This window comes from Ranitomeya imitator, chromosome 4, assembly GCF_032444005.1.
Source record: "Ranitomeya imitator isolate aRanImi1 chromosome 4, aRanImi1.pri, whole genome shotgun sequence".
In the NCBI taxonomy this organism is placed as follows: domain Eukaryota; kingdom Metazoa; phylum Chordata; class Amphibia; order Anura; family Dendrobatidae; genus Ranitomeya; species Ranitomeya imitator.
In genome coordinates, this window is record NC_091285.1 from 128,632,437 (window position 1) to 128,654,628 (window position 22,192).

Here is a 22,192-nt window from a genome sequence, read left to right on the forward strand (position 1 = left end):
TCCGATACCGCAAGTATTGGCCGATACCCGATACTTGCGGTATCGGAATGCTCAACACTACCCACAAGAAATTTCTCAAGGAGGAGAGGAGCATGGATGATTTCCCTGGGCTCCCAGGACCTCTCCTCAGGACCAAGCCCCTTCCAATTCACAAGGAAAAACGTCTTTCATCTTAACCTCTTGGCGGCCAGAATGTTCTCTCTATCTCAAAAAGTAATCAAAGATCCAAGTGCCACTCCTGCTCCAGTCAGCACTGAAGAAGGGACTAAAAACGACAGGCTTGAGGAAAGACACATGAAAAAATTCTGGGATCCGTAAAGAGTCTGGGAGTTTGAGCTTCTAGGCTCCTTGGTTAATATGTTTCAGAACCTTGAATGAACTGATTAAGCAAGGACACAGTTTATAGGAGGGTACCTTGAGACCGACATACTTGGAGGACAGCCAGACATTGTTCCCAGGATGTAACAAAGACAGATCCAGATGTCTCTTGTCTGCATGTCTATTCATCTGTTTAGAGGACTTCAATAATTTGGACTTGGTGTCCTCCAAGATCCTAGAAAAACCTTTGACGAGGGATTCAGCAGCAGGAATATCAGAGGTAGTGTAAAGAGGGAAAGGAATATATGGATGTTGACATAGACCGCAAAAAATGGAGATTTGGCAGAAGATTCACTTACATGTTTGTTGTACGGCCCACTACAGGAGTTCAGACCAGTCACTGATTGGTCACTGGTAGGACAGTCGATAGTATAGTCATACAGCTTATGAGGTGGCAGGGTCTCAGTCTCCTATTTATCAAAGACGTCAGCGTACGTCCAGTATTCAGCAAGCAAGCCAGGTAAATTAGATTAATTAAATTAAATAAATTAGAGAAGACGGAGGTTAAGCAGGATGAATGGGAACTAATTATGTCTCGTGGCACTCATGACCCCAACGGAGTACTTGTCTGGATCTCCAATCCAAGACTGGTTCTTGCTTTTCCAGACGTGGCAGACCTAGAAGCAAAGGGTGAGACAGACTCAACAGCACATAGACATTAACCTTCTCCAAGTGTAGCATTCCTACTCAAAGTTCTACAGGCTCGGTCAAGAATAGGATGGTTCAGGAAGGAATTTTTTGCAACCAATAAAGAAACCACCAACGGATCTGGAAGATATTAGATCAGAATCTGATATTGTTCCACAATGGCCTGTTGAATGAGGTTACCTGTAGAACCGGAATGGGCAAGAATTTCAGTCTCTCGATGTACAAAACTGATAGAGACATACCCCAAGCGACTTGCAGCTATAATCGCAGCAAAAGGTGGCGCAAGAAAGTATTATGTTAAAGGGGCCAAATAATATTGCACGCCCCACTTTTCAGTTTTTGAATTTCCACAAAAATTTAAAATCGCCAATAAATTTCGTCCAACTTCACAATTGTGTCCCACTGATTCTTCACCAAAAATGTACATTTGATATCTTTGAAGCACGACATGTGGGAAAAGGTTGAAAAGTTCAAGGGGGGTCGAATACTTTCGCAAGGCACTGTGTGTGTATATGTATAATATGTGTGTGTGTAATATATATATATATATATATATATATATATATTAATAATAATAATTTTTATTTATATAGCGCCAACATATTCTGCAGCGCTTTACAAATTATAGAGGGGACTTGTACAGACAATAGACATTACAGCATAACAGAAATACAGTTCAAAACAGATACCAGGAGGAATGAGGGTCCTGCTGCTCGCAAGCTTACAAACTATGAGGAAAAGGGGAGACACGAGAGGTGGATGGTAACAATTGCTTTAGTTATTCGGACCGGCCATAGTGTAAGGCTCGGGTGTTCATGCAAAGCTGCATTAACCAGTTAACTGCCCAAGTATGTAGCAGTACAGACACAGAGGGCTATTAACTGCATAAAGTGAATGAGAACATGATGCGAGGAACCTGATTGTTTTTTTTGTTTTTTTATATAAATAGGCCACACAGGGATCGTTAGGTTAAGGCATTGAGGCGGTAGGCCAGTCTGAACAAATGAGTTTTTAGGGTACGCTATATATATATGGGAACTCCTTCAAGATTGTTGGGAGGCCATTCCCGGTGACTACCTCTTGAAGCTCATCAAGAGAATGCCAAGAGTGTGTAAAGCAGTCATCAAAGCAAAAGGTGGCTACTTTGAAGAACCTAGAATATAAGACATCATTTCAGTTGTTTCACGGATTTTTGTGAAGTATATAATTCCACATGTGTTAATTCATAGTTTTGATGCCATGAGTGTGAATGTACAATTTTCATAGTCATGAAAATACAGAAAAATCTTTAAATAAGAATGTGTGTCCAAACTTTTGGTCTGTACTGTGTATATATATATATATATATATATATATATATATATATATACTAGCTATTGAACCCGTTCTACGCCCGGGTGGTGAGCATTTATATTGGTATATGGTCTCCATCCTGGTATGTGCTGCTCCATCCTGCGTCCCCGTCCTGTCATGTGCTGCTCCATCCTGCCATGTGCTGCTCCCATCCTGCACCCCCATCCTGTCATGTGCTGCACCCATCCTGCGCCCCCATTGTCATGTGCTGCTCCCATCCTGCGCCCCCATTCTGACATGTGCTGCTCCCATCCTGCACCCCCATCCTGTCATGTGCTGCACCCATCCTGTGCCCCCATTCTGACATGTGCTGCTGCTGCCATCCTGCGCCCCCGTTCTGTCATGTGCTGCTCCCATCCTGCACCCCCGTTCTGTCATGTGCTGCTCCCATCCTGCGCCCCCGTTTTGTCATGTGCTGCTCCCATCCTGCGCCACCGTTCTGTAATTTGCTGCTCCCATCCATATGCCCCATACGCTGCTCCATAAAAGTTTATGGCCCCCATAAGATGCTCCATATTATATGCCCCGTACACTGCTCCATAAAGGTTTATGGCCCCCATAAGATGCTCCATAGTATATGCCCCCGTACACTGCTCCATTATGGTTGATGGCCCCCATAAGATGCTCCATAGTATATGCCCCTGTACACTGCTCCATTATGGTTGATGGCCGCCATAAGATGCTCCATAGTATATGCCCCCGTACACTGCTCCATTATGGTTGATGGCCCCCATAAGATGCTCCATAGTATATGCCCCCGTACACTGCTCCATTATGGTTGATGGCTCCCATAAGATGCTCCATATTATATGCCCCCGTACACTGCTCCATTATGGTTGATGGCCCCCATAAGATGCCCCATATTATATGCCCCCGTACACTGCTCCATTATGGTTGATGGCCCCCATAAGATGCTCCATAGTATATGCCCCCGTACACTGCTCTATTATGGTTGATGGCCCCCATACGATGCTCCATAGTATATGCCCCCGTACACTGCTCCATTATGGTTGATGGCCCCCATAAGATGCTCCATATTATATGCCCCCGTACACTGCTCCTTTATGGTTGATGGCCCCCATAAGATGCTCCATATTATATGCCCCCGTACACTGCTCCATTATGGTTGATGGCCCCCATAAGATGCTCCATATTATATGCCCCGTACACTGCTCCATTATGGTTTATGGCCCCCATAAGATGCTCCATATTATATGCCCCCATACACTGCTCCATTATGGTTGATGGAGCCGAAAAGTGCAGACTGGTGCTTCAGGAATTGGCGCCTGCGCAGTCTGCGCTTTCCGCCGCCATTTTCTTGAAGACACACTGAGGCGCCGGAAAGCGCGGAATGAGGGGGGATGAGGGCGGGATCCTGTGAAGACGCTACCTGATTGTGTTCCGCCGCCATTTTCTTTATCCTCCTGCTGCCGGAATCGGCGGCTGCGCAGTCCGCGCTTTCCGGCGCCATTTTCTTGAAGACACACTGCAGTGTGTCTTCAAGAAAATGGCACCGGAAAGCGCGGACTGTGCAGGCGCCGATTCCGGCACCAGGAGGAGCAAGACAATGGCGCCGGAAAGGAATGGCATAAGTAACAACTTGCTATGGCGGCTGAAAGGAATGGCGTACGTAATAAATTCCTGTGGCATGAAGTGTCACAGCATAATCAGGGCGGAAATATGTGGACGATGTCCTCCTGCTCCCGACCCCCTGCTCCTGGCAGTCCGCGCCTTCCAGCGCCATTTTTTTCCCCTGACACTATAATGTAACATTAGGAGCGTCGCGCCAGCGCAGTCTATAAAGGCTTCGGACAGAGTGACGCTCCCAGCGTTATATTATAGATTCCCTTGATGCTGATTACATCCAATCTAATGTGCCCTATGTACTATACTATAATACAATTTATATACTCTGCATACCACTAGGGACTGTACTGTGATCAATTCTTGATTCAACCTTCAAATTGTTATGCAATTGCTATTGTAAATTTTAATGTGAATTCAATAAACTTTATATTTTTATTTTTGAGTAAATAATATAGTCCAATTGTTTTTTGTAGGCTATGTAGTTATACATGAAGATTACTATTGCAGTGATCCTGAATTTAAACCCCATATGGCATAGTTTATGGGGGACAACATGTTTATAACAAGAGGCTCCTAACCTATTACATACAAATACATTCTGTAAATCTAATGTTAAAATGAAATAAACATTTTATGAATTATTCACCAAGTATCAGGGAATTGCCCCAATAGTATACTATGTTAATATTTGTATTGTACCCATTAGATACAGGAGTGCCACATACTAGGCTGCTGCAGCTACAATAAAAATCTATAAGGCTATGTTCACACCTTGCGTCGGGTCCCTGCGGTTTCTCCCGCAGCGGATTTGATAAATCTGCAGGGCAAAACAACTGCGGTTCTCCCTGCAGATTTATCGCGGTTTGTTCCGCGTTTTCCGCTGCGGGTTTCCGCCTATACTATTGATGCTGCATATGCAGCAATATGCAGCATCAATAGTAATGTTAAAAATAATAAAAATTGGTTATACTCACCCTCTGATGTCCGGATCTCCTGGGCGCTGCATCCGGCGGTCCGGTTCCTAAGATGCTGTGGGAGAAGGACCCTTCGTGACGTCACGGTCATGTGACCGAGTTTGCATCTCGGCTTCAGGAAAATGGCCACCACGATCTCCATCTGCGCACGTGCGGCATCCCGCGGCCATTTTCCTGAAGCCCCGTGCAGCAGAGCACTCCATCTGCGCACGCGCGGCCTCAGGAAGATGGCCGTCCCCACCGATGACAGGGGTAATAGCGCAGATCGCGCGCTTTTTCTTCACCTGCGCGCAGTGGATTCGGCACTTGGACATGCCCACACCACTACGCCACCAACGGAAAGCTGGGGAAGAAACAGCGATGTCACCACGCCCACCTGACCAGCCTGATTGACAGGCGAAAACGGCGACTTTGGTCATGTATTTCGCAGCATAGGTGGGGAATCAGAGTACACTACATACACTATTGTAACGCACAGCGCAGGCCCTATTTAACAGTATTTTTATCTCAATCTGAAAAAACGGGGTGACAGGTTCCCTTTAATATTTTAAGTGATAGATAATCCTGTTCCAAACACTGAACATCAGGAAGTGTTTAGTTTTGTAGATTATCGTTAACAATTAGTAAATTAGTATTTTTAAAATATTTAGAGAACCATTCCCTTTACACTTCACAAATACTTGCTACTTTATTCTGATAAATAAAATACAATCCCAATAAAATAGATTTACGGTTGAGTGCAATGCAAAAAAAATGTGGAAATGTTCATTGGAGAGATGTGTGTGTGTGTGTTTGTATATGTATATATGTATACTAGCTATTGAACCCGTTCTACGCCCGGGTGGCGAGCATTTATATTGGTAGATGGTCTCCATCCTGTCATTTGCTGCCCCATCCTGCGTCCCCATCCTGTCATTTGCTGCCCCATCCTGCGTCCCCATCCTGTCATGTGCTGCTCCATCCTGCGTCCCCATCCTGTCATGAGCTGCTCCATCCTGCGCCTCCATCCTGTCATGTGCTGCACCCATCCTGCACCCCCATTCTGAAATGCGCTGCTCCCATCCTGCGCCCCCATTCTGACATGTGCTGCTCCCATCCTGCACCCCTATTCTGACATGTGCTGCACCCATCCTGCGCCTCCATTCTGACATGTGCTGCACCCATCCTGCGCCTCCATTCTGACATGTGCTGCACCCATCCTGCACCCCCGTTCTGACATGCGCTGCTCCCATCCTGCGCCCCCATTCTGACATGTGCTGCTCCCATCCTGCACCCCCATTCTGACATGTGCTGCTCCCATCCTGCACCCCCATTCTGACATGTGCTGCACCCATCCTGCGCCTCCATTCTGACATGTGCTGCACCCATCCTGTGCCCCCATCCTGTCATGTGCTGCTCCCATCCTTCGGCCCCGTTCTGTCATGTGCTGCTGCCATCCTGCACCCCCGTTCTGTCATGTGCTACCCTATTCTGTCATGTGCTGCTCCCATCCTGCACCCCCGTTCTGTCAAGTGCTGCTCCCATCCTGCGCCACCGTTCTGTATTTTGCTGCTCCCATCCATATGCCCCGTACACTGCTCCATAAAGGTTTATGGCCCCCATAATATGCTCCATAGTATATGCCCCATACACTGCTCTATAAAGGTTTATGGCCCCCCATAAGATGCTCCATAGTATATGCCCCATACACTGCTCCATAAAGGTTTATGGCCCCCATAAGATGCTCCATAGTATATGCCCTGTACACTGCTCCATAAGTGTTGATGGCCCCCATAAGATGCTCCATAGTATATGCCCCATACACTGCTCCGTAAAGGTTTATGGCCCCCATAACATGCTCCATAGTATTATATGCCCCGTATGCTGCTGTGATATATATATAAAAAAAATAACATACTCACCTATCGTCGCTGGGCGCTGAGTGCTGGGGGGCCTGAGCAGGCGGGGACACCGGCGCGCTATGGGGGTCAGGTGCCGGAGTCGCTGCTAGCTCAGGCCCCCGACACTTGCTATATTCACCTGGCCCTGATCCAGCGCTGCATGCCGCTTTTTCCGGTTCCTCTGGCTGTGACTGTTCAGTCAGAGGGCGGCGCGCATTAAGTGCGTCATCGCGCCCTCTGAACTGTGAACGTCACAGGCAGAGGACCCGGAACACGGAGCCGCATGCAGCGCTGGAACGGGACAGGTGAATATAGCTTATACTTACCCTCCTGGCACATCCCTGCCTCTCTGTTGGAGATCGCGGTGTGCGTTCAGTGTTTACGCATACCGCGATCTCCTGGGAGCTTCACTCTGTGGGGTCCAGACTGCGTCGGCGCTTGCACTTGCGCAGTCTATAAAGGCTTCGGACAGAGTGACGTTCCCAGCCTTATATTATAGATACTAGCTGAAGAGCCCGGCGTTGCCTGGGCATAGTAAATATCCGTGGTTAGTTATAACACCTCACTTCTCTTATTTTCCCATCACGCCTCTCATTTTCCCCCTCACATCTCTCAGTTTCTCCCTGACACCTCTCATTTTCCCCCTCACTCCTCTTATTTTCCCCCTCACTCCTCTCATTCCCCCCTAACACTTGTCATTTCGACCTCATATCTGTCATTTTCCGATCATTCTATTTTCCCTCACTCCTCTCATTTTGCACTCACACCTTTTCATTTTCAGGCTTCCGGTCACACCACTCCACTGAAACTGCCCTAACTAAGGTCACCAATGACCTATTAACCGCCAAGAGCAAGCGACACTACTCTGTCCTCCTCCTCCTGGACCTGTCCTCTGCCTTTGACACAGTGGACCATTCCCTGCTGCTGCAGACCCTCTCATCCCTTGGCATCACAGAATTGGCCCTATCCTGGATCTCATCATACCTAACTGACCGTACATTCAGCGTCTCCCACTCACACACCACCTCCTCACCTCGGCCCCTATCTGTCGGAGTCCCGCAAGGTTCAGTTCTAGGACCCCTGCTCTTCTCCATCTACACCTTTGGCCTGGGACAGCTCATAGAATCTCACGGCTTTCAGTATCATCTCTATGCTGACGACACACAGATCTACATCTCTGGACCAGATATCACCTCCCTACTAACCAGAATCCCTCAATGTCTGTCTGCTATTTCATCCTTCTTCTCCACTAGATTTCTAAAACTTAACATGGACAAAACAGAATTCATCATCTTTCCCCCATCTCACGCGATCTCCCCAACGAACCTATCCATTACAGTAAACGGCTGCCCACTCTCCCCAGTCCCACAAGCCCGCTGTCTTGGGGTAATCCTTGACACTGATCTCTCCTTTAAACCACATATCCAAACCCTTTCCACTTCCTGCCGCCTCCAACTCAAAAATATTTCACGGATCCGCACATTCCTAAACCAAGAATCTGCAAAAACCCTAGTCCATGCCCTCATCATCTCCCGCCTTGACTACTGTAACCTCCTGCTCTGTGGCCTCCCCTCTAACACTCTTGCACCCCTCCAATCTATTCTAAACTCTGCTGCCCGACTAATCCACCTGTCCCCCCGCTATTCCCCGGCCTCTCCCCTCTGTCAATCCCTGCACTGGCTCCCCATCACCCAGAGACTCCAGTACAAAAGCCTAACCATGACATATAAAGCCATCCACAACCTGTCTCCTCCATACATCTGTGACCTCGTCTCCCGGTACTTTCCTGCACGCAACCTCCGATCCTCACAAGATCTCCTTCTCTACTCCCCTATTATCTCCTCTTCCCACAATCGCATACAAGATTTCTCTCGTGCATCCCCCCTACTCTGGAATGCTCTACCACAACATATCAGACTCTCGCCTACCATCGAAACCTTCAAAAAGAACCTGAAGACCCACCTCTTCCGACAAGCCTACAACCTGCAGTAACCACCGATTGACCAAACCGCTGCACGGCCAGCTCTACCCTCACCTACTGTATCCTCACCCATTCCTTGTAGATTGTGAGCCCTCGCGGGCAGGGTCCTCTCTCCTCCTGTACCAGTTGTGACTTGTATTTTTCAAGATTATTGTACTTGTTTTATTATGTATACCCCTCCTCACATGCAAAGCGCCATGGAATAAATGGCGCTATAATAATAAATAATAATAATAATAATAATAATTTTCACCTCACACCCCTCATTTTCACCTCACACCTCTCATTTTCCCCTCAGTATATACATGTTTGTCATCTCCCTTATATATAGTATACACCTGTATGTCATCTCCTGTATATAGTATATACCTGTATGTTATCTCCCCTATAAATAGTATATACCTGCTGTATGTCATCTCCTCCTATATAGTGTATACCTGTATGTAATCTCCCCTGTATAGAGTATATACCTGCTGTATGTAATCTCCTCCTCTATATACCTATGTGTCATCTCCTCTTTTATATAGTATATACCTGTATGTCATCTCCTCCTGTATATAGTATATACCTGTAAGTCATCTCCTCCTGTATATAGTACATACCTGTGTGTCATCAGCTCCTGTATATAGTATATACCTGTGTGTCATCTCCTCTATATAGTATGTACCTGTATGTCATCTCCCCTGTATATAGTATATATGTGTGTGTCATCTCCTCCTGTATATAGTATATACCTGTGTGTCATCTCCTCCTGTATATAGTACATACCTGTAAGTCATCTCCTCCTGTATATAGTACATACCTGTGTGTCATCAGCTCCTGTATATAGTATATACCTGTGTGTCATCTCCTCTATATAGTATGTACCTGTATGTCATCTCCCCTGTATATAGTATATACCAGTGTGTCATCTCCTCCTGTATATAGTATATACCTGTATGTCATCTCCTCCTGTATATAGTATATACCTGTGTGTCATCTCCCCTGTATATAGTATATATGTGTGTCATCTCCTCCTGTATATAGTATATACCTGTGTGTCATCTCCTCCTGTATATAGTATATACCTGTGTGTCATCTCCTCCTGTATATAGTATATACCTGTGTGTCATCTCCTCCTGTATATAGTATATATCTGTATGTCATCTCCTCCTGTATTAGACCTCGTTCACATGTTAGTTGGTCAGTATTTTTACCTCAGTATTTGTAAGCTAAATTGGCAGCCTGATAAATCTCCAGCCAACAGGAAGCCCTCCCCCGGCAGTATATATTAGCTCACACATACACATAATAGAGAGGTCATGTGACTGACAGCTGCCGCATTTCCTATATGGTACATTTGTTGCTCTTGTAGTTTGTCTGCTTATTAATCAGATTTTTATTTTTGAAGGATAACACCAGACTTGTGTCTGTTTTAGGGCCAGTTTCATGTGTCAAGTTGTGTGTGTTGAGTTGCATGTGGCTACGTGCATGTAGCCACTTTTGTGAGATGAGTTTTGTGTGGTGACATGCGTGTAGCAACTTTTTGTGTGTCGAGTTGCATGTGACAGGTTAGTGTAGCAAGTTTTGTGCAGCAAGTTTTGCGCATGGTGAGTTTTGCGTGTGGCGAGTTTTATGTGTGGAGCGTTTTGAGTATGTGCAAGTTTTGTGTGAGGCAACTTTTGCATGTGTTGCCATTTTTGTGCATGTGGCAATTTTTCCACGTGTGCAAGTTTTGCGTGTGGCGAGTTTTCCATGAGGTGAGTTTTGCATGTGTGGCGAGTTTTGCGTGAGCCTAGTTTTGCATGAGGCGAGTTTTGCGCGTGGCGAGTTTTGAGCGGCAACTTTTGTGTTTCGACTTTTATGTGGTGAGGTTGGTGTATGTGGTGAAATGTGTGCTGTAGGTGGTATATGTGTTCAAGCACGTGGTAGTGTGTGGCGCATTTTGTGTGTGTGTTCATATCCCTGTGTGTGATGTCGGGGCCCCACCTTAGCGACTGTACAGTATATACTCTTTGACGCCATCGCTCTAACTCTTTAAGTCCCCCTTGTTCACATCTGGCAGCAGTCAATTTGCCTCCAACACTTTTCCTTTCACTTTTTCCCCATTATGTAGATAGGGGCAAAATTGTTTGGTGAATTGGAACGCGCGGAGTTAAAATTTTGCCTCACAACATAGCCTATGATGCTCTCGGGGTCCAGACGTGTGACTGTGCAAAATTTTGTGGCTGTAGCGGTGCAGATGCCAATCCCGGACATACACACACACACATTCAGCATTATAATGTTAGGTGTCGAGTTCCCACCTCTGCACAAGGGGAATCTCAAGCCATCTCTGCTGCGGTCTCCCATGCTTCTCCAGCCGCAGTGGAGTCTGCTCAGCGGAGGCGTCGGTCCCAGCGTCTTGCTCAGTCTCACTCTGTACATAGGGTTGCTGCTGCTTCTGCCATTGAAGCCAGTGCTGGGCAGCGGCAGGCAGACATTTTTGAGACTAAGTCCTACTTTGCACACACTGAGCATGACCAGGGCAAGATCTCTCAGTGGAGATCTAGGGTCACATGCTCAGGTACTGCAGCGACTTCCATTGGTCCTTTTCACGTAAGGTCCTGTAGGTACTAGGACTAAGTTCTGCTTTGCACACTGAGCATGCCCAGGGCAAGATCTCTCAGTGGAGATCTAGGGTCACATGCTCAGGTACTGCAGCAATTCCATTGGTCCTTCTTTTGAAGGTCCTATACGTGCTGCAGCTATTTAAGGCTCGCATGGCCATGCGCTAGTGTACATTTGTAATTGTGTGTGTGTTGGGAGTGAAAGTCGCTCTTTAAATAACCCTCCCTATTGGATGACTGTTCTTGGAAGGTGGATGATTGCTTTCTAGCGCCCGACTTATCCAACAGCACGTTACACACTATTACAGCGTCTAGTTGCTGTGTCCGCCAGTGCGGCGCCGTGCGCTTTCACAGCGCTTTCCTGACCCAAGCCTGGGTGGTTAGTGGCGTCCGCCAGTGCAGCACCGCACGCACTCTCGTGCATTCCTTTGTTACTATTTTGGTTACACTGACACCCCAGTTGCGGTGTCGACCACAAGTTGTCTACTCAGACTCAGATCCCAAGTCTTAGGACTGAGCTCGGAGACTCCTTGCTTGTGCTCTTGTGTGCGGTACCGTGGACCTGTGACTTAACAGGGTTCGCTTCGTTCACACTGGGTGAAGTTAACCCGTGTGTATTCACATTGTACCGCCATATAGTCCGTCATTACTTGGCAGCAGGTTCCCTCTCTGCACGGTGGACCCCGGGCTGCGAACGCACCTTATTCTACCTATCTTATTATTTGGTGCGTTCCGCTAGCCCTAACAATATATTAGATATACCTGTAAGTCATCTCCCCTGTATATAGTATATACCTGTATGTCATCTCCCCTGTATATAGTATATACCTGTATGTCATCTCCTGTATATAATATTTAGCTGTATATCATCTCCCCTGTATATAGTATATACCTGTATGCCATCTCCTCCTGGCTGTCAATTTGCCTCCAACACTTTTCCTTTCACTTTTTCCCCATTACGTAGATAGGGGCAAAATTGTTTGGTGAACTGGAATGCGCGGGGTTAAAATTTTGCTTCACAACATAGCCTATGATGCTCTTGGGGTCCAGACGTGTGACTGTGCAAAATTTTGTGGCTGTAGCTGCGACGGTGCAGATGCCAATCCCGGACATACACACACACATTCAGCTTTATATATTATATATATTGTAGGGATTTCACTCACTCAGGTGCGATGGCTGACACTTAGAAGACACGTTCCTTTAAAGTTCACAGGGTTTATTGCTTCATAAACCACATGGCAAAAAATAACAGAAAACAAATAGCCTTTGGCTCAGGAAAGAAAACAAGTGTCCAGTCCTTCAGGCTCAATCCTGGAGTCTTAACACAATCAGGAGGGTTTCACCTCCACACATATCTGCTGTGTAAAGCAGATATAGAGCTAACCACACCCAGTATCCCATCACATGATTAGGCATGTGGTCTGACATCACCACAGGTCCTGAAACACATATATATACATGGTTATGTGCAAGAAAGAAATACTCCGGGCTACATTACAGCAACAAGGCACTTATGTGGCACATACCTCCTGTCGACTACACACCCTTTAGCCATGCAACAATATATATATATATACACACACACACACACACACACACACACACACACACTTATACATTATACAGCTCTGGCAAAAATTAGGAGACCACCACATCGAAACCGCCAGGAGCAGTGTGAAAAACTGGTGGAAAGCATGCCAAGACGCATGAAATCTGTGATTAAAAATCATGGTTATTCCACAAAACATTGATTTCAGAACTCTTCCTGAGTTAAAACATTAGTATTGTTGTTTCTAAATGATTATGAACATGTTTTCTTTACATTATTTGTGTTAGGTGTCGAGTTCCCACCTCTGAACAGGGGGAATCTCGAACCATCTCCACTGCGGTCTCCTATTCTTCTCCAGCTGCAGTGGAGCCTGCTCAGTGGAGAAATCGGTCCCAGCGTCTATCTCAGGCTGATACTGGGCGACTGGTTACTATTGCCCTTCCAGGCTCTGCCTTTGTGGCCAGCACTGATCAGCAGCGAGCAGATCTTTCTGAGACTAAGTCCTTCTTTTCTCATACTGAGCATGCCCACGGGGTGACCTGCCATTGGAGGTTGAGGGTCACATGCTCAGGTCCTGTTGCGGCTCCTACTGGACCATCTGAAAGGTCTTGCAGCACTGCCACTATAAAAGGTATGGGCGCTAGTGTACACTTGTAAATGTGTGTGTGTTGACGTGTGAAAGTCGTTCATTAATTATCCCCTCCCTTGTGTATGACTGCTCGCGTAAGGAGGATGATTGCTATCTAGTGCCTGACTTGGCTATCAGCACGTGACACACAAAACAACGTCAAATTGCTGTGACCGCCAGTGCGGCGCCGTGCGCTTTCACAGCGCTTTCCTTACCCAAGCCTGGGTGGTTAGTGGCGTCCGCCAGAGCGGCACTGCACGCACTCTCATGCATCTTAATAATTATTATTATTTTATTCTCTCTGACACCCCAGTTGCAGTGTCGAGCACAAGAGGTCTAGTTGAACTCTAATCCAGAGTCTTGGGATTGAGTTCTGTGACTCCTTGCTTGCGCTCTTTTGTGTGACACTGCGACCATGTGATGCAACAGGGTTCGCTTTCTTCAAACAGGGTGAAGTTAACCCGTGTGTGACTCCATTTTGTACCGCCATATAGTCCGTCATTACTCAGCAGCAGGTTCCATCTCTGCACGGTGGACCCCGGGCTGCGAACTCACCTTATTCTATCTAATTATTTGGTGTGTTCCGCTAGCCCTAACAAATTGAGGTCTGAAAGAAATGTTGTTTTTTTTTATTTTGACCATTTCTCTTTTCAGAAAAAAAACACATATTTTTTGCTTGAAAATTTGGAGACATGTTGTGAGAAGTTAACAAAATAAAAGAACAATTTACATTTTACTCAAAAATATACCTATAAAGAGAAAAATCAGACAAACAACATTTTGAAGTGGTCTCTTAATTTTTGCCAGAGGTGTGTGTGTGTGTGTATGTATGTATGTATGTATGTATGTATGTATATGTATATCTATAATATAACGCTGGGAGCGTCACTCTGTCCGAAGCCTTTATAGACTGCGCAAGCGCCGGCGCAGTCTGGGCCTCACAGAGTGACGCTCCCAGGAGATCGCGGTATGCGTAAACACTGAACGCACACCGCGATCTCCAACAGAGAAGCAGGGACCGCCAGGAGGGTGAGTATTGGCTATATTCACCTAGCCCCATTCCACTGCTGCCCGCCGCCATCTTCCCGGTCCTCGGCCTGTGACGTTCAGTTCAGAGGGCGCGATGACGCGCTTAATGCGCGCCGGCGCCGCCCTGACTGACCAGTCACAGCCAGAGGACCAGGAAGATGGCGGTGCGCAGCGGTGGAATGGGGCCAGGTGAATATAGCAAGTGCTGGGGGGCCTCAGCTAGCGGCGTCTCTGGCACTTGACCCCCACAGCGCGCCGGTGTCCCCACCTGCTCAGGCCCCCCAGCACTGGGCGCCCAGCGACGATAGGTGAGTATGTTTTTTTTTTTTATATATATATATTGCAGCAGCATACGGGGCATATGCAATGGAGCATCTTATGGGGCCGTAAACCATAATGGAGCAGTGTACGGGGGCATATACCATGGAGCATCTTATGGGGGCCATAAACCTTTATGGAACAGCGTACGGGGCATACACTATGGAGCATCTTATGGGGGCCATAAACCTTTATGGAGCAGTGTACGGGGGCATATACTATGGAGCATCTTATGGGGGCCATAAACCTTTATGGAGCAGTGTACGGGGGCATATACTATGGAGCATCTTATGGGGGCCATCAACCTTTATGGAGCAGTGTACGGGACATATACTATGGAGCATTTTATGGGCGCCATAAACCTTTATGGAGCAGCGTATGGGGCATATGGATGGAAGCAGCAAATTAAAGAACGGTGGCGCAGGATGGGAGCAGCACATGACAGAACGGGGGCGCAGGATGGCAGCAGCACATGACAGAACGGGGGCGCAGGCAGGGGTGGAATAAGGGTAGCCAGGGCCCCGGGCTGTTCAGACACTGTGGGCCCCCCGGTCATGTGACGGGGGTCATGTGACGGGGGTCATGTGACGGGGGTCATGATATACCCGAACCAGATTATTCCAGAAAAATGGCCGGGCCCTACTCTACTGTAACCTATTAAATATTTGTTAGAATCTGCAATACAATTTAGGTATATTTTGACCAATAATATCACATACAAGGAACAAATACCATATTGTGTGTCCAGCATATTACCCCCAGTGTGTCCAGTAATCTGCCCCAGTATGTCCAGCATATTGCCCCAGTGTGTCCAGCATATTGCCCTCAGTGTGTCCAGCAATCTGCCCCAGTGTGTCCAGCATTGCCCCCAGACAGTGTGTCCAGAATATTACCACCAGTGTGTCCAGCAATCTGCCCCAGTATGTCCAGCATTTCCCCCAGTATGTCCAGCATTTTCCCCCAGTGTCTCCAGCATTGCCCCAGTGTCTCCAGCAATCTGCCCCAGTGTCTCCAGCAATCTGCCCCAGTGTCTCCAGCAATCTGCCCCAGTGTCCTCCAGCATTGCCTCAGTGTCCTCCAGCAATCTGCCTGTTGGTATGATATTTACTGTTGGTATGATATTCCTTTTCTGAAATGCTGTGTGAATACTATGCCAGATGTAATGGGACATATGTGATGCCCACCAGGGCTGTGGGGTACTCTGTACCGCGTTGTACAGTACTTTGGGAATTCAAGGGGCTGTGCCCTGACTCCATGGCCCTGGGCCTGCAATAAAAATGCAAGGAGGAAAGTTATATGGAACTGATTCATGACGCCGCCTGTGGTGTTCGGCAAGGGATGGCTGACGATGCAGTTGAGGTCCACTGGGGCCGTTAGTGATGCAGCAAAAATGGTACAGCTCCCCATGGGTAGAGTGGGGCCCCAGTGCAGATAAAACAGGAGGTTCAGTCAGTGGTGAACATTAGGGTGCGGAGAATAAGTAAGAGATGCAGAAAAATACAGTTTTCTTTACCTTTACTTCTTGGTAGATGAACATGCAATCCGGGGTACCAGTTACCGATGACAGAAAGAGTCCGGCTAGCCTGGATTCATTCAGGGGGTCCACTTTACCAGGTGGGGTTGGAAGCCTTCCTGTTGTGCTCCCTTTTCGTGTCTCTGCTGCCTGTAGCTAAGCTATGGCCCTCTCAGCGTGTTGGCTTTATCCTTTATGGCAGACAGCGCGAGCCTATCACGGGCACTGCCTTTTCACTGGCAGCTTGGTCTGCTGTGGTGCCTCCGGGTGTTCGGTGTGGCCAGGGAGCTTACAGTCCCCTGACCTCCAGATTCAGTTGTTGGGGTGTACAGCACCCACACAGCTAAGGACTCTGGCATCCTTGTCAGTGCTCCGCTCCAGGGTCAGCTCTGATGCACCTGCAATTCCCCAGAATACTTGTCTTCGCTCCTATCTCTCTCCTCTCCTCACACTAACTCACTCACAGACTACTCTGACTCCTCCTCCAGACCAGAGAGAGCAGCTCCTCAGAAGTCGGATCTAGAGCTCCTCCTTCTGGCTTGGAGCAGGGATTGTCATGCATGCTGTGTATTACCTGGCATGGGACCTCTTCCTGCTTCCAGGCATGACATCACCCTTCAGAGGGAGGCAATGACACCATGGCAACCGGACTCTGGGGTGCCACATCCTCCCCTAGTTAACTGCAGTACGTCCCGCACTGAGACAACATAACAAAAACTGTTAATAACAACAATAAATGAAATTCTAATCTACAAAGTCTTAAAAATGTGAAAAAAATTACAAAAATCCAAAAAAGAAAAACAATAACACAGTTACTGCAGCACCTAGTCCTTACTCTGCCGTCCAGGAATTGTCTTTGTTCGCGTACCTGGGGATTGGTTGGTGGGAACCGCCTTAGCCCACTTTTTGTGTTGACCCTGGGCGTGGCTACACGGCACTCTGTAGGTGGGCCTGGTTTTCAGCCACGCCGGCGGCTTATTTTCAAGGCCAAGTCGGGGTAACTATTTACAAGTAACACATAGTCCTGTGGCTCAATTGTCCTTCAACAAGTTATTAGGAATATTTAAAAGGTCATACAGTAAGTCTCTGTAGGCTCTCATGCTTAACGGTTGCAATTATACACATTATTAACTTATTTACATTTTAGTCCCTATACTGGGCTGGGACCTGACCTCTCGTACTACAGGTGGACCTACGCAGTACAGGAATCCCTAATGATCTAGCTTGGTCTAGTGTGTTCGTTGTTGATGTTGTGTGTTATGGACCTGGTGGTTAGGAGCACCCGGAACGACCTGATGGTTAAACTCACACAGGACAAGCTCTGGGAAGTGGGAGCTCTGCTGACCGCAACCCCTAATCCTATCACACAACTAGAAATAGCCGTGGAGCGTACCTAACACGACCTAGACGCCTCTTCACAGCCTAAGAGCTAACTAGCCCTGAAGATAGAAAATAAAGCCTACCTTGCCTCAGAGAAATTCCCCAAAGGAAAAGGCAGCCCCCCACATATATTGACTGTGAGTTAAGATGAAAGTCACAAACACAGAAATGAAACAGGTTTCAGCAAAGGGAGGCCAGACTTACTAAACAGACTGAGGTTAGGAAAGGTAACTTTGCGGTCAGCACAAAAAACTACAAAAGACCACGCAGAGTGTGCAAAAAGACCTCCGCACCGACTCACGGTGCGGAGGTGCCACTCTGCATCCCAGAGCTTCCAGCTAGCAAGGCAAAATCATGATGGCCAACTGGACAAGGAAACAATGAACAAATAATAACTAGCAGGGACTTAGCTTCTGCTGGAGTAGACATGTCACCAGAAAGATCCAAGAGCGAACTGAACTAGTACAAGAACATTGACAGCTGGCATGGAGTAACGATCTGAGTGGAGTTAAATAGAACAGCCAGCCAAAGAATAAACTACGTCAACTGTGGAAGGAACCTCAGAAGCAGCAGCTCCACTCACAGCCACCAGAGGGAGTCCATGAACAGAACTCGCCGAAGTACCATTCATGACCACAGGAGGGAGTTCAAAAACAGAATTCACAACAGTACCCCCCCTTAAGGAGGGGTCACCGAACCCTCACCAGAGCCCCCAGGCCGATCAGGATGAGCCAAATGAAAGGCACGAACTAGATCGGCAGCATGAACATCAGAGGCAAAAACCCAGGAATTATCTTCCTGACCATAACCCTTCCTCTTGACCAGGTACTGGAGTTTCCGTCTCGAAATGCGAGAATCCAAAATCTTCTCCACCACATACTCCAACTCCCCCTCGACCAACACCGGGGCAGGAGGATCAACGGAGGGAACCATAGGCGCCACGTATCTCCGCAATAACGACCTATGGAACACATTATGGATGGCAAAAGAAGCTGGAAGGGCCAAACGAAATGACACAGGATTGAGAATCTCAGAAATCTTATACGGACCAATGAAATGAGGCTTAAACTTAGGAGAGGAAACCTTCATAGGAACATGACGAGATGACAACCAAACCAAATCCTCAACACGAAGTCGGGGACCAACACAGCGCCGGCGGTTAGCGAAACCTGAGCCTTCTCCTGGGACAATGTCAAATTGTCCACCACATGAGTCCAAATCTGCTGCAACCTGTCCACCACTGTATCCACACCAGGACAGTCCGAAGGCTCAACCTGCCCTGAAGAGAAACGAGGATGGAAACCAGAATTACAGAAAAAAGGCGAAACCAAAGTAGCCGAGCTGGCCCGATTATTAAGGGCGAACTCAGCCAAAGGCAAAAAGGACACCCAATCATCCTGATCAGCAGAAACAAAGCATCTCAGATATGTCTCCAAAGTCTGATTAGTTCGTTCGGTTTGGCCATTTGTCTGAGGATGGAAAGCCGAAGAAAAAGACAAATCAATGCCCATCTTGGCACAAAAGGACCGCCAAAACCTCGAAACAAACTGGGAACCTCTGTCCGAGACGATGTTCTCCGGAATGCCATGCAAACTAACCACATGCTGGAAAAACAATGGCACCAAATCAGAGGAGGAAGGCAATTTAGACAAGGGTACCAAATGAACCATCTTAGAGAAGCGATCACAAACCACCCAAATGACCGACATCCTTTGAGAGACAGGGAGATCTGAAATAAAATCCATGGAAATATGCGTCCAGGGCCTCTTCGGGACCGGCAAGGGCAAAAGCAACCCACTGGCACGAGAACAGCAGGGCTTAGCCCGAGCACAAGTCCCACAGGAACTGCACAAAAGAACGCACATCCCGTGACAAAGAAGGCGACCAAAAGGATCTAGCCACCAAATCTCTGGTACCAAAGATTCCAGGATGACCCGCCAACACCGAACAATGAACCTCAGAGATAACTCTACTAGTCCATCTATCAGGGACAAACAGTTTCTCCGCTGGACAACGGTCAGGTCTATCAGCCTGAAACTTCTGCAGCACACGCCGCAAATCAGGGGAGATGGCAGACAAAATTACCCCCTCTTTGAGAATACCCGCCGGCTCAGGAACACCCGGAGAGTCAGGCACAAAACTCCTTGACAGGGCATCAGCCTTCACATTCTTAGAGCCCGGAAGGTACGAAACCACAAAATCAAAACGGGAGAAAAACAGCGACCATCGAGCCTGTCTAGGATTCAACCATTTGGCAGACTCGAGATAAGTCAAATTCTTGTGATCCGTCAAGACCACCACGCGATGCTTGGCTCCTTCAAGCCAATGTCGCCACTCCTCGAATGCCCACTTCATGGCCAACAACTCTCGATTGCCAACATCATAATTGCACTCAGCAAGCGAGAATTTTCTAGAAAAGAAGGCACATGGTTTCATTACCGAGCCATCAGAACTTCTTTGCGACAAAACAGCCCCTGCTCCAATCTCAGAAGCATCAACCTCAACCTAAAATGGGAGCGAAACATCTGGCTGGCACAACACAGGGGCAGAAGAAAAACGACGTTTCAACTCCTGAAAAGCCTCTACAGCCGCCGAGGACCAATTGACCACATCAGCACCTTTCTTGGTCAAATCAGTCAACGGTTTAGCAACACTAAAAAAATTAGCGATAAAGCGACGGTAAAAATTAGCAAAGCCCAGGAACTTCTGCAGGCTCTTCACAGATGTCGGCTGAGTCCAATCATAAATGGCCTGAACTTTAACAGGGTCCATCTCAATAGTAGAAGGGGAAAAAATGAAACCCAAAAATGAAACCTTCTGAACCCCAAAGAGACATTTCGACCCCTTCACAAACAAGGAATTTGCACGAAGGACCTGGAACACCATTCTGACCTGCTTCACATGACACTCCCAATCATCCGAAAAGACCAAAATATCATCCAAATACACAATCATGAATCTATCCAGGTACTCTCGGAAGATGTCATGCATAAAGGACTGAAACACAGATGGAGCATTAGAAAGCCTGAATGACATAACCAGGTACTCAAAATGGCCCTCGGGCATATTAAATGCTGTTTTCCATTCATCGCCCTGTTTAATTCGCACAAGATTATACGCCCCTCGAAGATCTATCTTGGTGAACCAACTAGCCCCCTTAATCCGAGCAAACAAATCAGACAGCAGCGGCAAAGGGTACTGAAATTTGACTGTGATCTTATTAAGAAGGCGGTAATCAATACAAGGTCTCAAAGAGCCATCCTTCTTGGCCACAAAAAAGAACCCTGCTCCCAACGGTGATGACGACGGGCGAATATGACCTTTCTCCAAGGATTCCTTTATATAACTCCGCATAGCGGCGTGCTCTGGCACAGATAAATTAAACAGTCGGCCCTTAGGAAACTTACTACCAGGAATCAAATTAATAGCACAATCGCAATCCCTATGAGGAGGTAAGGCACCAGATTTGGGCTCTTCAAATACATCCCGGTAATCTGACAAAAACTCAGGGACTTCAGAAGGAGTGGAAGGCGAAATTGACAGCAATGGAACATCACCATGTACCCCTTGACAACCCCAGCCGGACACAGACATAGATTTCCAATCCAATACTGGATTATGGACCTGTAGCCATGGCAACCCCAAAACGACCACATCATGCAGATTATGCAACACCAAAAAGCGAATATCCTCCTGATGTGCAGGAGCCATGCACATGGTCAATTGAGTCCAGTACTGAGGCTTATTCTTGGCCAAAGGCGTAGCATCAATTCCTCTCAATGGAATAGGATACTGCAAGGGCTCCAAGAAAAAACCACAGCGCCTGGCAAACTCCAAGTCCATCAAATTCAGGGCAGCGCCTGAATCCACAAATGCCATAACAGAATAGGACGACAGAGAGCAAATCAGAGTAACGTACAAAAGAAATTTAGACTGTACCGTACCAATGGTGGCAGACCTAGCGAACCGCTTAGTGCGCTTAGGACAATCGGAGATAGCATGAGTGGAATCACCACAGTAAAAACACAGCCCATTCCGACGTCTGTGTTCTTGCCGTTCAGCTCTGGTCAAAGTCCTATCACATTGCATAGGCTCAGGCCTATGCTCAGAGAATACCGCCAAATGGTGCACAGCTTTGCGCTCACGCAAGCGCCTAACGATCTGAATGGCCAAGGATATAAACTCATTCAGACCAGCAGGCGTGGGAAATCCCACCATGACATCCTTAAGGGCTTCAGAAAGACCCTTTCTGAAAATTGCCGCCAGGGCACACTCATTCCACTGAGTAAGCACAGACCACTTTCTAAACTTCTGACAGTACACCTCCGCTTCATCCTGACCCTGACACAATGCCAGCAAGATTTTCTCTGCCTGATCCACTGA